Genomic DNA, 14,048 nt, shown 5'->3' with positions numbered 1-14,048 from the left:
GAGGCGGGGACCGAGCTGAGGCTGAAGTTCCGCTCCGGGACCGCCTTCGTCTGGCCCCGCGCTCGCGGCACACCGCCCAGCTTTCGTTTTCCACTGAATGGAAAGCGAAACTTAGAGCAGCCTCCGCGCCGGGAGCCGGGCGCCAGCACGCGGGGAAACCCTGCCGGCCCGAGCTTCCCGCGGCGGCCGTTGCAGCCGCGCACCTGCTCCAGACTTCCAGTGCTCGCTTTTTTTTTTTTTTTTGAGACGGAGTCTCATTCTGTCGTCCAGGCTGGAGTGCGGTTGCGGTTGCGCTCTCTCGGTTCACTGCAAACTCCGCCTCCTGAGTTCAAGCGATTCTCCTGCCTCAGCCTCCGGAGTAGCTGGGATTACAGGCATGCGCCACCACTCCTGGCTAAATTTTGTATTTTAGTAGCGATGGGGTTCCGCCATGTTGTCCAGGCTGGTCTCAGGTGATCCGCCCGCCTCGGTCGCCTGAAGTGCTGGGATTACAGGTGTGAGCCACCGCGCGCGACCTACAGGCGCCTTTTTATTTGCGATTTTAAGGTCCTTGCAATTAGCCTACGTGTTAGAGTCATTTGGCCTTTGGTAGTATCCATGGCAGCATTTTTTCTTTCTTAATGCTATTGTATTTCTTGGATCCGCTGTCTTCACATCACCGGCCTGTGGCTTGGATGCGGCACGTGGTGTAATTAGGAGCTCCCCTGTGGGCATCCAGATACATATTTCTCCACTTAAGAAGGGGTCAGGCCGGGCGCGGTGGCTCACACCTGTAATCCCAGCACTTTGGGATGCTGAGGCAGGCGGATCACCTGAGGTCAGGAGTTCGAGACCAGCATGACCAACATAGTGAAACCCCATCTCTACTAAAAGTACAAAAATTAGCTGGGCGTGGTGGCGCTTAATCCCAGCTACTCAGGAGGCTGAGGCAGGAGAATAACTTGAACCTAGGAAGCGGAGGTTGCAGTGAGCAGAGATCGATAAGAGCAAGACTCCGTCTCAAAAAAAAAAAAAAAAAAAGATGGGGTCAAGTCCCAGTGAACTCATCATGAAGTCGAAACATCGTAAGTGAAACCACGGTAAGTGATGGACCATCTGTGTATATATAAGGTTAAGAGATCTATAACATGCACACCGGAAAGGCTTATTACCTCTTTAGAGATGTATTTCTTGTATGTAGACTCATGGGGGTAGGGGCAGAAGGGTTATCTGCTAGGGGCCTCAAACTCCAGCCGCTGGAATTTGCGCAGGAAAGCAGAGTACAATTCCCCCAAAGCGATCATTCTTTCTGAAAGCCGTCCCCGCAGCAATGGACAAATAGAGAGCCTCCAAAAACCCAAAGCTTCCAGGACCTCACTGAAGCGTTGGTAGCGTCTGCAGTAAGGTACAAAATACCACGGCATGAAAATGTATAAACGTGTCCATAATAGGGTGGATGTGTGTTAGAAGCATGAGCACAGACATATACATACAGGCTATCCACACGTCCATCGTCAGCCCAGGCTCCGCTTAGATTGCTGCTGGAATGGAGGCAGTGTCGCGCACAGTGCAGCGTGTTCTCCCTGGAAGGCTGGTGGACTGTGCACAGTATGGTGTTTACACAGGTACACGGTGCTGAGTGCAGGGTCCGTCCTCATTATATTTACTGACCAATCAGTTATATAACCAGCTTCATACATCTGGTAAGTCTTGTCCACAAACAGGAACCTCAAAAACTCAAGTGAGGGCAATGAGGAGAGGAGGTTGCAAAATTTGATAAAATATGCTAAATATAGCAAGTCGGTAGAAGGCTAAGGAGCAAGCTGTAGTTGCTTGCAGCAACTATCAGCAGAAAACTATTAATAGTCAATCCAATGATTCTATCTGAATCTTGGTAGGTCAGTGGAGCAAAGTAATTGGTGTTGCTGCCCCAGTGCAGAATGGACAAGGGTGAACCTTGGGGTGGAGGCTGGACTATACAATGTAAGGCTCCATTACACTTCTATGGGGCTCTTCCTTCCATCCTTCATGGTACCCTCCTGAACAATTCCGTGCTAAGGCCATCAGGTGTGTCAAGCAAAGTGGGCGTTTGTGTAGTATGTTCCACAGTGGCCCAAGCAGGGTGCTGGACCGGAGCAGGTTGCGGAGGATGGCAGCACAGTGGGGCTGCCCAGCACAGTGGGGCTGCCCAGCACAGTGTCAGACACAAATGGGTGCTGGTGCAGCCTGGCCCAGGTGTCAGAGCCCAAGCAATTTGAGGATGTGGCACATCTCGGTATTGGAGTGGCCCAGTGTGTGGTGTCCAGGGAGGGCAGGGTGCTGGTGGAGATGACAGATTAGTTACATACAGGTGGATGACCAGGTAACTGAATGTATTAAGGATAATTGGAGCCAGAGTTGAAACTGTCAGAGATAGGAGTTACAAATAAGGAAAGGGAGAATGAGCCCACTAGTGTTGAACTGGAATTGAACTTAGCAGTGTGGATCCATGATTTTCAGTATGTGTACACAGATAGATAAAGAAGTACGAGGCAGGTGGATCACAAGGTCAGGAGATTGAGACCATCCTGGCTAACATGGTGAAACCCCGTCTTTACTAAAAATACAAAAAATTAGCCGGGCGAGATGGCAGGCGCCTGTAGTCCCAGCTACTCGGGAGGCTGAGGCAGGAGAATGGCGTGAACCCCGGGGGGCGGAGCCTGCAGTGAGCCGAGATTGTGCCACTGCACTCCAGCCTGGGCGACAGCGAGACTCTGTCTCAAAAAAAAAAAAAAAAGAAAAAAGAAAAAAAGAAGGAAAAAAAAAAAAAGCTCACGGTCTCAACTGGTTTGAACTAGGCAGGAGCTGCCCCAAGTTCCTGAGAAACAATTTGAACAATCACGACAGTAGTGACATACATGTTATCTGTAAGGAAGCCGGCAAGGTTAAGTTACAGCGCTCAGTGGTGCAGCCTTCAGCTTCACAGAAAAAAAATAACAAAAGCAAGTGACCCAAAGCAAGCAGGGCAGGCTAAATTGGGCGGACCTAATCAGATGAACCCCATGGTCTCATATGTAATATTACATTATAACCATAAAGAATGTAATTAATGTAACTATTCAGTACAATAAAGTCTTCAGTTCGGGGAACACTGGAATTGTGTGCCACCAGAGGACAGGGTGGAGCCAGCGCGGCGTCACTTCCGTGCTGTTCCCGTCGAAGGTCAGTAACTGGAACCCCTTCGCCAGGACGCAGGTCCTGGCCAACCCAAATTGAGGGGCATTCTGCAGATCAGCTGGCCCGTCATCTTCAAATGATTCATGAAAATCAAAGAGAGCTTTGGGAACGGTTCCAGACTGGCAGAGACCAAAGAGGTCATAGATGAACAGGAGATCCCAAACTGGATCCTTTGGCTGTAAAGGACAATATTGGCACAACTGGTGAAGCTTGAATGGGGTCTGAGGATTAGGTGGTAGTAACTTCACAGGAGGGGATTTGGGAGAAATGCAATGTCACGTGGAAAAGTGACTCTCAAATAGTTCAAGAAGGAAGTTCCTTGGACTATACTTGCAACTTTTCTGTAGGCTTAATATTGTTTCACAATTTTAAAATGTAAAATAATATTACCAGGTAGTAGTTTTTTATTAAGACAGATTGTGCTTTTTGAAAGCATTGGTGGAAAGACTTCTCAAAATCATACACGAAAGAATTTATAATGAAACTGTATAATATTTGTTTCAAAAGAAAGTGTGGGCCCTGAGAAGCAACTTCTGTAGTTTACACAGTATTTCTGCCAATTTGGGATACTGTCAGTGTCCCTGGAATTCTCATCATCTGAATTTCTTACTCTTTTTCCCTTTAAAAAAAATAAAATAAAGAAGTATGAGACAAAAGGCCACACCTACCTACCTCACTTTAAAATTCTGTCTAAAAACCTGGTCAAAGAGGAAGATGTTGGCTAACTTTAACGGGATAATCTAGTTCCCCTCAAAATGGAAAGCTATTTAGAAAAAAGCTATTTGCCCAACGTGAGGAACAATTTATAGAAACTGACAAGAATTTTTGTCCTGGGGAAAGGACAGGGTTTGTTGCAGGGGATAAGGGCAAGTGATGTGGCCAGGCACGATGGCTCACTCCTGTAATCCCAGCACTTTGGGAGGCTGAGGCAGGTGGATCGTGAGGTCAAGAGATTGAGACCATCCTGGCCAACATGGTGAAAGCTCGTCTCTACTAAAAATACAAAAATTAGCTGGATATGGCGGTGTGTGCACCTGTAGTCCCAGCTACTCGGGAGGCTGAGACAGGGGAATCGCTTGAACCCAGGAGGCGGAGGTTGCAGTGAACTGAGATCGCTCCACTGCTCTCCAGCCTGGCGACAGAGCGAGAGTCTGTCTCAAAAAAAAAAAAAAAAAAGCAAGTGATTTTTTTTTTAAAAAGAAAACAGAAGCAATGTCTGAGAAAGTAGCACTCCTTTACAAAACACATTCTCTACAAACGCGTGGTTTCATGTGACCTCTGCTCAGTCCCTCTGCACAACTTTCTCCTGTCTATTTTCGTCTGTGCGTTTTGTCAGGATGTTTATTTTAAATTTTACTGTATTTTGCATGCTTCCAAATATAAAAAATAATTTTTAAGATGAATTAGACATTGAACCTCCCTCTCAGTATTGGTTTGGGAACGCACATTCTCTGGAGGAGAGGGAGCTGTTGAGTGGAAGCAGTCACAGAACACATTTCATTTTCCTGGCGTGGGTTTCAGAGTGCAACTCAAACAGAATATGACTTGGCATCTGTCACCTTTCCCAGGCACTCCGTATGCTCTGGCAATTTGTTGCCTTAATGGAGAACCATTCAAAATTAAATATTTTATATTAGAAATGTTAAACACAAAGTTATACAAATATTATAACAACCCTTTGAGCCTTCCTTCACTAATTTTCTGTCTCATACACACACATCTATGTGTATGTGTGTGTACACAGTATATATGTGTATATATTTACACAATCACTTTTTTTCTTTTGCTGGACTACTTGAGAGTAAATTGAAGAGATCGACATTCTTCAGCTCTAAATAATTCAATATGAACCTCATAGGATCAAAGATGTTTTCATACATAACCCCAGTGCAATTATTACCAAATTCAGATAATTTCATATTCATACAACTTTCCCATATATAATATATTCAATATTTAAATTTTGACAATTATCCCAATATTGTTTTTACGGCAACTTTCTTCCTTTGTTTCTTTTTATAGATACATACTAATTGTACATATTTATGTGTTACATGTGATACTTTGATATATGCATACAATGTGCAATTATCAAATCAGGGTGATGAAGGTATTCATCACCTCAAACATTTATTATTTCTTTGTACTGGGAACATTCCAAATCTTCTAGCTATTTTGAAATATACAATAAATTATTGTTAACTATTATCACTGCACAGTGCTATCATTCCCTCTATCTAACTATCTTTGTACCCATAACCAACCTTTTTTCATCCTTCCCTCCCTCCTATTGCTTGCCAGCCTCTGGTAGTCATCATTCTACTCTCCACCTCCCTGAAATCAAGGTTTTTAGCTCCCGCATAGGAGTGAGAAGGTGGGATATGTATCTTTCTGTGCCTAGCTTATTTCACTTAACGTGGTTTCATCCATGTTGCTACAACTCTGGTTTCATCCATGTTGCTACAACTGACAGGATTTCATTCTTTTTATGACTGAATAGTATTCCACTGTGTATATCTAGCACATTTTTTTTTTTTTTTTATGAGATGGAGTCTTGCTCTGTCGCCCAGGCTGGAGTGCAGTGGCACGATCTCGGCTCATTGCAAGCTCCGCCTCCCGGGTTCATGCCATTCTCCTGCCTCAGCCTCCCGAGTAGCTGGGACTACAGGCACCCGCCACCACGCCCGGCTAATTTTTTGTATTTTTACTAGAGACAGGGTTTCACCCTGTTAGCCAGGATGGTCTCCATCTCCTGACCTCATGATCTGCCCTCCTCGGCCTCCCAAAGTGGTGGGATTACAGGCATGAGCCACCGTGCCCAGCCTTATCAAGCACGTTTTTTATCCATTCATCTGTTGATGGACACTTGGATTGATTCCATATCTTGGCTATTGTGACTAGTCCTACAGTAAACATGGGAGTGCAGATATCTCTTCAATATACTGATTTGCTTTCTTTTGGGTGTACACCCAGCAGTGGGATTGCTAGATCATATGGTAGTTCTAGTTTCAATTTTTTGAGGAACCTCCATACTGTTTTCCACAATGGTTGTACGAATTTACATTTCCACCAGCAGTGTACAGAGGGCTCCCTTTTCTCCACATCCTCCCCAAAATTTGTTATTTTCTGTCTTTTTGATAATAGCCATTTTAACTGAGGTGAGATGATACCTATTTTATTGTGGTTTCAGTTGCATTTCTCTGATGCTTAGTGATGTTGAGCATTTACTTACATACCTGATGGCCATTAGTATGTCTTCTTTTGAGAAAATGAAAATCTTTTTCAGATCATTTGCCCTATTTTTTTTTTTTTTTTTTTTTTTTTTTTTTTTTTGAGATGGAGTCTCGCTCTGTCGCCCAGGCTGGAGTGCAGTGGCACATCTCGGCTCACTGCAACCTCTGCCTCCTGGTTCACGCCAGCCTCCCGAGTAGCTGGAACTATAGGCAACCACCACCACGCCCAACTAATTTTTGTATTTTTAGTAGAGAGAGGGTTTCACCATGTTGGCCAGGATGGTCTCAATCTCTTGATCTCACGATCCGCCCACCTTGGCCTCCCAAAGTGCTGGGATTACAGGCGTGAGCCACCGCGCTCTGCCGGGAAAAGCAATTTTTAAATGATGGCATATTTCTCCTCCGAAATCACAGACACCAGAAGGAAGTGACACAGTATTTTCCAAGTGCTGAAAGAATAGCACTGTCAATCGAGAATTCTATTATCCAGTGAAAACAGCCTTCAAAAATGGAACGGCAATCTCAGATGAAGAACTACTAAGAATTTGTCACCAGCAGACCTATGATTAAAAAATTGGCTAAAGGAAATTCTTGAAATAGAAAGGAAATGATAAGTCTTAGAACATCAGGGAGGAACACAGAACAACAGAAAGAGTAGATAAATACACTAGACAGTTCTTCTGTTGAGTTTTCGAGAGTATCTTTGTCCAAGCAAAAATTTTAACATTGTCTAACATGGTTATTGAAGTATGTAGAAGAATTATTAAGATAATTGTAAGTGAGAGAGGGTAAAACGACTTAAAAGAATTATAAGGTTTCTACGCCTCAGTCAAACTGGTAAAATGTCAACACTAGTAGACTGAAATATCAATATAATATGTAGAGCAGCTATTAAATAATTTACACAAAGAGATACACACTAAATCACTGTAGACATATCAAAATGGAATTCTAAAAAGGTGCTAGTAACCCAAAGGAAAGTAGGAGAAAGAAAACAGAGAAACAAAGAACAGAGTAAACAAAGATAACAAAAAAATTCTATGGAAGACCTAAGACTTAATATACAGGTAATTACATTAAATACAAACAATCTAAATACACTAATAAAAAGATAGATTGGTGAGTGAAACAAGCCAGGCACACAAAGTCAAATATCACCTGTTCTCACTCATAAGTGGGTGCTAAAAAATGTGTACACATGAAGACAGAGAGTGGGGTGACAGACAATGAAGACTTGGAAGGGTGAAGGAGTATGAGGGGGTCATATGATAGGTAATTACTAATTGGGTACAATGCACATTATTTGGGTAATGGATACCCTAAAAGCCCTGACTTGACCACTATGTAATCTATGCATATAACAAAACTGCATACGGCCGGGCTCAGTGGCTCATGCCTGTAATCCCAGCACTTTGGGAGGCTGAGGTATGTAGATCACTTGAGGTCCAGAGTTCAAGACCAGGTGGGCCAACATGGTGAAACCCATCTCTACTAAAAATACAAAAATTAGCTGGGCATGGTGCAGGTGGCTGTAATCCCAGCTACTCGGGAGGCTGAGGCAGGAGAATCACTTGAACCTGGGAGGTGAAGGTTGCAGTGAGCTGAGATTGCTCCACTGCACTCCAGCCTGGGTGACAGAGTGAGACTCCATCTCTAAATAAATAAATAAAGAAGCAGGTATTTATAAACATAGGCCAGATAATGTCACTTCTCTGCTCACAACCTTCCATCGGTACCACATCTCACAGCAAATGGAAGCCAAAGGCCTAACAATATTGGCAACAGCCCCAGCTTTCAGGCCACAAAAGCCATCTTGAAACTGTAGCCTACTGGGTATTCTTAACATAAACATTTCCTTAATATAAAGCAGTATATATTCACTGTAGAAAAACTGAAAAATATAAAACATGTAAAGTGGGAAATTACTTATAATTCCAGTCTAAAATAACCACTACACTGGTTGCTTTTAATATATATATCTTTTTGTAAATCTAGTTTTTACAATTTAATGATACTGAGGCAAACAAATTTGCCACATCCATGAAAATTTTGAAATCAAATAGAAATAAAATAATAAAAAGACAGATTGGTACGTGACTGGGGGCTGCATGCACCGGTAATTAGATGGGAACAAAACAGGATAGGGATTTCCACACTGCTTTTCTATACAATGTCTGTAATCTATAGATAATATAACCAATTAGGTCAGGGGTCGATTTTTAACTACCAGGCCCAGGGTGTGATGCCGGGCTGTCTGCTTGTGGATTTTATTTCTGCCTTTTAGTTTTTGCTTTTTCTTTCTTTGGAGGCAGAAATTGGGCATAAGACAACATGAGGGGTGGTCTCCTCCCTTAGCAAGACTTCGTCCCTACAAATTTTTTTTCTTTTTTTTTTTTTTTGAGACCGAGTCTCGCTCTGTCGCCCAGGCTGGAGTGCAGTGGCGCGATCTCGGCTCACTGCAAGCTCCGCCTCAGCCTCCCAAGTAGCTGGGACTACAGGAGCCCGCCACCACGCCCGGCTAATTTTTTGTATTTTTTAGTAAAGACAGGGTTTCACCGTGTTAGCCAGGATGGTCTCGATCTCCTGACCTCATGATCTGCCCGCCTTGGCCTCCCAAAGTGCTGGGATTACAGGGGTGAGCCACCGCGCCCGGCCAATGTTTTTTTAAATTTAGTCGGGTGTGGTGGCAGACACCTGTAGCCCCAGCTACTTAGGAGAATGAGGCAGGAGGATTGCTTGAGGCCAGGAGCTCAAGGCTTCAGTGATCTGATTGTGCCACTGCACTCCAGGCTGGGCGAGAGAGTGAGACCTTGACAAAAAAAAAAAAAAAAGAATTTCCTAAGAAATACTTTGAAAAGTATTTCCTAAGAAATTTTGAATATAATGATATAAAAAGGTTGATAATAAAACTGAAAAAAAGATATTCCATACAAACATTAAAACTGGGTTAAGGGTACTCTCGACCTCTCTGTACTTCATAAAACTTCCTAGAGGTACACACACACTTTGTGTCAATGTTACTTTCCTGGTTTTGATATTCTGTAAAAATGTAGTCATTAGAGAAAACTGGGTTAAGGGTACTCTCAACCTCTCTCTACCATTTTCGCAACTTCCTATGGATCTATCATTATTTTGCAATGAAAGGTTTTAATAAAAGGTTGTGGGCATTTATATTAGGTTACATTACATTTAGAAATTAAGGGAAAATAGCAGGTTTATTTTGTTGAGAGATATAAGGAATATCATTAAATTTGCTCATCTACTTTGTCTTTGAGTTTAAAATTTTTCTCATAAAGACTTCTAACATTTCCTAAATTGTTTTTGCTAAGTATCTATTTCATTGTTATTGTTAATAGAGGTTTTCTGTTTTTCTCTTCCACTATATCCTATCCTGACTGGTTATATGTTTATAAGATGAAGCCTACTTTTTTTTTTTTTTTTGATATGGAATCTTGCTCTGTCGCCCAGGCTGGAGTGCAGTGGCGCGATCTCAGCTCACTGCAACCTCTGCCTCCGGGGTTCAAGTGATTCTGCTGCCTCAGCCTCCCGAGTAGCTGGGATTACAGGTACATGCCACCACGCCCAGCTAATTTTTTATCTTTTTGATAGAGACGGGGTTTCACCATGTTGACCAGGCTGGTGTCGAACTCCTGACCTCAAGTGATCCGCCTGCCTCAACCTCCCAAAGTGCTGGGATTACAGGCATGAGCCACTGCGCCCGGCCTGAAAGCTACATTTTGTTTAAATTAGTCTTACCATTAATTCTGCAGGATTTTCCATGTTCCATCATATCATCTACATATAGAGATAATTTTTCATCTCCCTTTCTAATTATTATTCTTTGAATTATTTTTCCTTCTCTAATTGCATTAGCTCATATTTCCAGTGCAATTGGAACAGTAGCAGCAGTACTATGCATCCTTCATCCTCGCCTTATTCTTGACCTTATTCAGTTTCTCCAGTGTTTCTCCAAGATGCTAAGACATCTGGAGAAACAGATGAAGTTTCTAATATTGAAACATGGTTGAATTCCTAGAATAAACCCTTCTTAGTTGTGCCGTAGGTATTTTCTTTTAGAGTTGTGGTCTCACTATGTTGCCTTGGCTGGCCTCAAACTCCTGGGCTCAAGCAATCCACCTGCTTCAGCTTCCCAAGCAGCTGGGACCACAGGTGTGTGCCACCACGCCCAGCTAAGTTGATTGGTTTTGGTATTTTTAGAGACAGGATCTCATTATGCCACCCAGGCTTCTGCTATATTTTTTTCAATATGGTACGGATTCTGTTTATTAACATTTTACCAGTGATTTTTGTGTTGCAATTTTTTTTTTTTTTTTTGAGACGGAGTCTCGCTCTGTTGCCCAGGCTGGAGTGCAGTGGCGTGATCTCAGCTCACTGCAAGCTCTGCCTCCCGGGTTCACGCCATTCTCCTGCCTCAGCCTCCTGGAGTAGCTGGGACTACAGATGCCCGCCACCACGCCCGGCTAATTTTTTTTGTGTGTTTTTAGTAGAGACGGGGTTTCACCATGTTAGCCAGGATGGTCTCTATCTCCCGACCTTGTGATCCGCCCGCCTCAGCCTCCCAAAGTGCTAGGATTACAGGCGTGAGCCACTGCGCCCGGCCTGTGTTGCAATTTATAAGGAAAATCATTTTCTGTATTTTTACTTCCCCTCCACTGCAAGACCATGGAGCACGCTTGGTAACACCGTGTTCTGACTCATTGACCGTGAGCTTAACAAGCAGTCTCACACCTGAGGCTTTAGTTTCTAAGCTCCAAATGCAGTGTATAGAAGGTCCTATGAGGGGTTCCATACTGCATATTCATGAAAAAAGATACGGCTATATGAGGACTCACATTTACTCTTGAGGATTCCAATGCATGAGGGAAGAAGGCTGCCCTGCACACTATGAAATTTAATTTCTCTCAGTACCAATATCCTTTCCTTTTGCCCCACTCACCCTCTCTCTCCTCATCCCTAAAGTGGACAACATAAATTTGCCACAAAACCTTTTAAAAAGTTAATTATGGTACTTTAAAAAAATTGTGGGCTGGGCACAGTGGCTCACACCTGTAATCCCAGCTCTTTGGGAGGCCAAGGTGGGCAGATCACCTGAAGTCTGGCCAGGTTCGAGACCAGCCTGGCCAACATGGTGAAACCCTGTCTCTACTAAAAATACAAAAATTAGCTGGTTGTGGTGGTGTGCACCTGTAATCACAGCTACTTAGGAGGGTGAGGCAGGAGACTCACTTGAACCTGGGAGGCAGAGGTTGCAGTGAGCCGAGATCACGCCACAGCACTCCAGCCTGGGTGACAGAGCGACACTCCATCTCAAAAAAAAAAAAAAAAAAAAAAAAATTGTGGCTAGTTTGGACTCACAAAAAGGGAAGTTTTCAATCCCGTTAGCATATTTGCATTCTAATAGAAAAGGCAGTGCCCCTGAGGTCTGCTTTTACTTTATTTTTCTTTAAATAGCGACAAGGTTTCACCATGTTGCCCAGGCTGATCTCAAACCCTTGAGCTAAAGCGATCCATTGGCATTGGCCTCCCAAAGTGCTGAGATTACAGGCGTGAGCCACCGCGCCCAGCCCCAGCCCGGTGATCCTTAAAAACTCAGAGTAATGAAGCCAGATCAAATTGCTGATAGAGTCTGCAAGTTTACAGAAAATAAACATACTGTCTTCTTCCTCAGTAGGTTCATTTCTGGAACCTAAGCTGATTTCTGTCAGAAGACTGGAGGTGTGTCGCTCTTGCTGAGAATTTGGAACTGGAGCAGGGGCTGCATGTGGATACCCACGCTCTCAAACGAGAGAGAGCCAAGAAACACATTTGAGAAATCGGGGTGGAGAGTGAAAGAGGATTCAGTAGACATTATGTTAACTATGGATTCTTCTATGCCTGGGGTAAAATATTTAACAATGAAATTAATTTTTCACGGTAAGTAAATATGATTTAGAGTGTCCCAAGGGAGGTGCATTGGGATTCCAGGACCGGGTTTTCTAGTTGTTCAGTCCAGTAGGCAAACCAAGCTCCCTGTCAAAGGCCATTGTGCAATTCTCTCTTCTGATTCCCATCTTTTCCCTAGTGTTCACCAAATTTGCTTTACAATTTTAAGTCTCTAGGCAATCCCATGCTGGGGAGAGATGTACAAAACTACCTATCTTGGGGAATCGTAGAGAGCCACCCGCTTTCATTCTCACCCTCTTTCTAGGATCCCTTGTCCCCAGTTCTGAAACTCAGTCTCCTGCTTCATGAGCAGAACCATTGAAGCTGACAGGGCTGGCAGTCCCCATGGTTAGACAGGGACTCAAGCAAAGGAGGAGAAGGGGGAGAGGAGAAGCAGCTGGGAGGAGCAGGGATACATCCAAGGCCCTTGTGTATCATCCCAAACTTCCCTGCTGACCCATCTCCCTGTATTCATGCCTCTTAGCACTTTTGTGACTTTGCCATTCATGTTTAACTTAATTTGCATTAATCGAGAAGAAAGGAACATATCACACACGCTTTGCCCCCTCCCTAAGCCCTGCCTAGCAGGTGTGCTATACTCCCCCTAACAGGGCATACTCACATACGCAGGAAGTCCTTTCAGGGTTATCTGAGTAGGTCTCATCCTTATGGAGAGAGAAGGATGCATCCTCCTGAATGGGGACTGACAGCTCCTGACCCTGATTCTCTACCACGGCTAAGTGTGTCCCGGCCGGTTCCCATGGAACCTGGTGCAGGCATGACCTCTGGCAAGAGCGGTCACAGTGGACAACAGATCTGGGGCCTCTAGAAGTACCTGGCATCACCTCATGTCTAATCTTCCTTTCCTTGGGACATTTTACTCTGTTTCTCTTAGAGCTTCCAAGGAATACAGGACAGAAACGTCCACACGTAAAGAAGTGTGCACTTAATGCCCAAAGACCTACCATGGGCCCAGCCCTGGGTATCTTCCTAGCTGGTTCATGGCCTTTTGATTACTCCTTAGATTCCGCCAGAGTTGCCCACTTCAGGGAAGAGGAGCAGGTAGCCACCCGCTCCTTTGCAAATGATACAGATTGTGCCTCTCTCCATCCAGCATTTTATCAGGCAGCAGCTGCAACCTGGCACAAAGACACAGGGTTAGAAACGGCGTAGGGTAGGCCAGGCACAGTGGCTCACGCGTGTAATCCCAGCACTTTGGGAGGCCGAGGCAGGCCGATCACGAGGTCAAGAGATCGAGACCATCCTGGCTAACACAGTGAAACCCCGTCTCTACTAAAAATACAAAAATTAGCCGGGCATCGTGGTGGGAGACTGTAGTCCCAGCTACTCGGGAGGCTGAGGCAGGAGAATGGTGTGAACCCAGGAGGCGGAGCTTGCAGTGAGCCAAGATCGCGCCACTGCACTCCAGCCTGGGCAACAGAGCGAGACTCCATCTCAAAAAAAAAAAAAAAAAGACAGAAACGTTGTAGTGTAGGGTGGACAGGACAGGAGGAAAGGCAGGCCCTGCATCTCAGCTCTACCTCCTACTGTCTCCAACACCTAAAACATCCCGGTCTGTTTATCTACACAATGAGCAGAATATCCATTTTGAGACTGTTGGGAGGATTGGAGATAAGGTCAGTATGAATATAGAAATAAGGTATAGATATCCTGCTT

Source organism: Hylobates moloch, unplaced genomic scaffold (genome assembly GCF_009828535.3).
Source record: "Hylobates moloch isolate HMO894 unplaced genomic scaffold, HMol_V3 SCAFFOLD_19, whole genome shotgun sequence".
Classification (NCBI taxonomy): Eukaryota; Metazoa; Chordata; class Mammalia; order Primates; family Hylobatidae; genus Hylobates; species Hylobates moloch.
Note: the sequence above shows the minus strand (reverse complement) of the source record.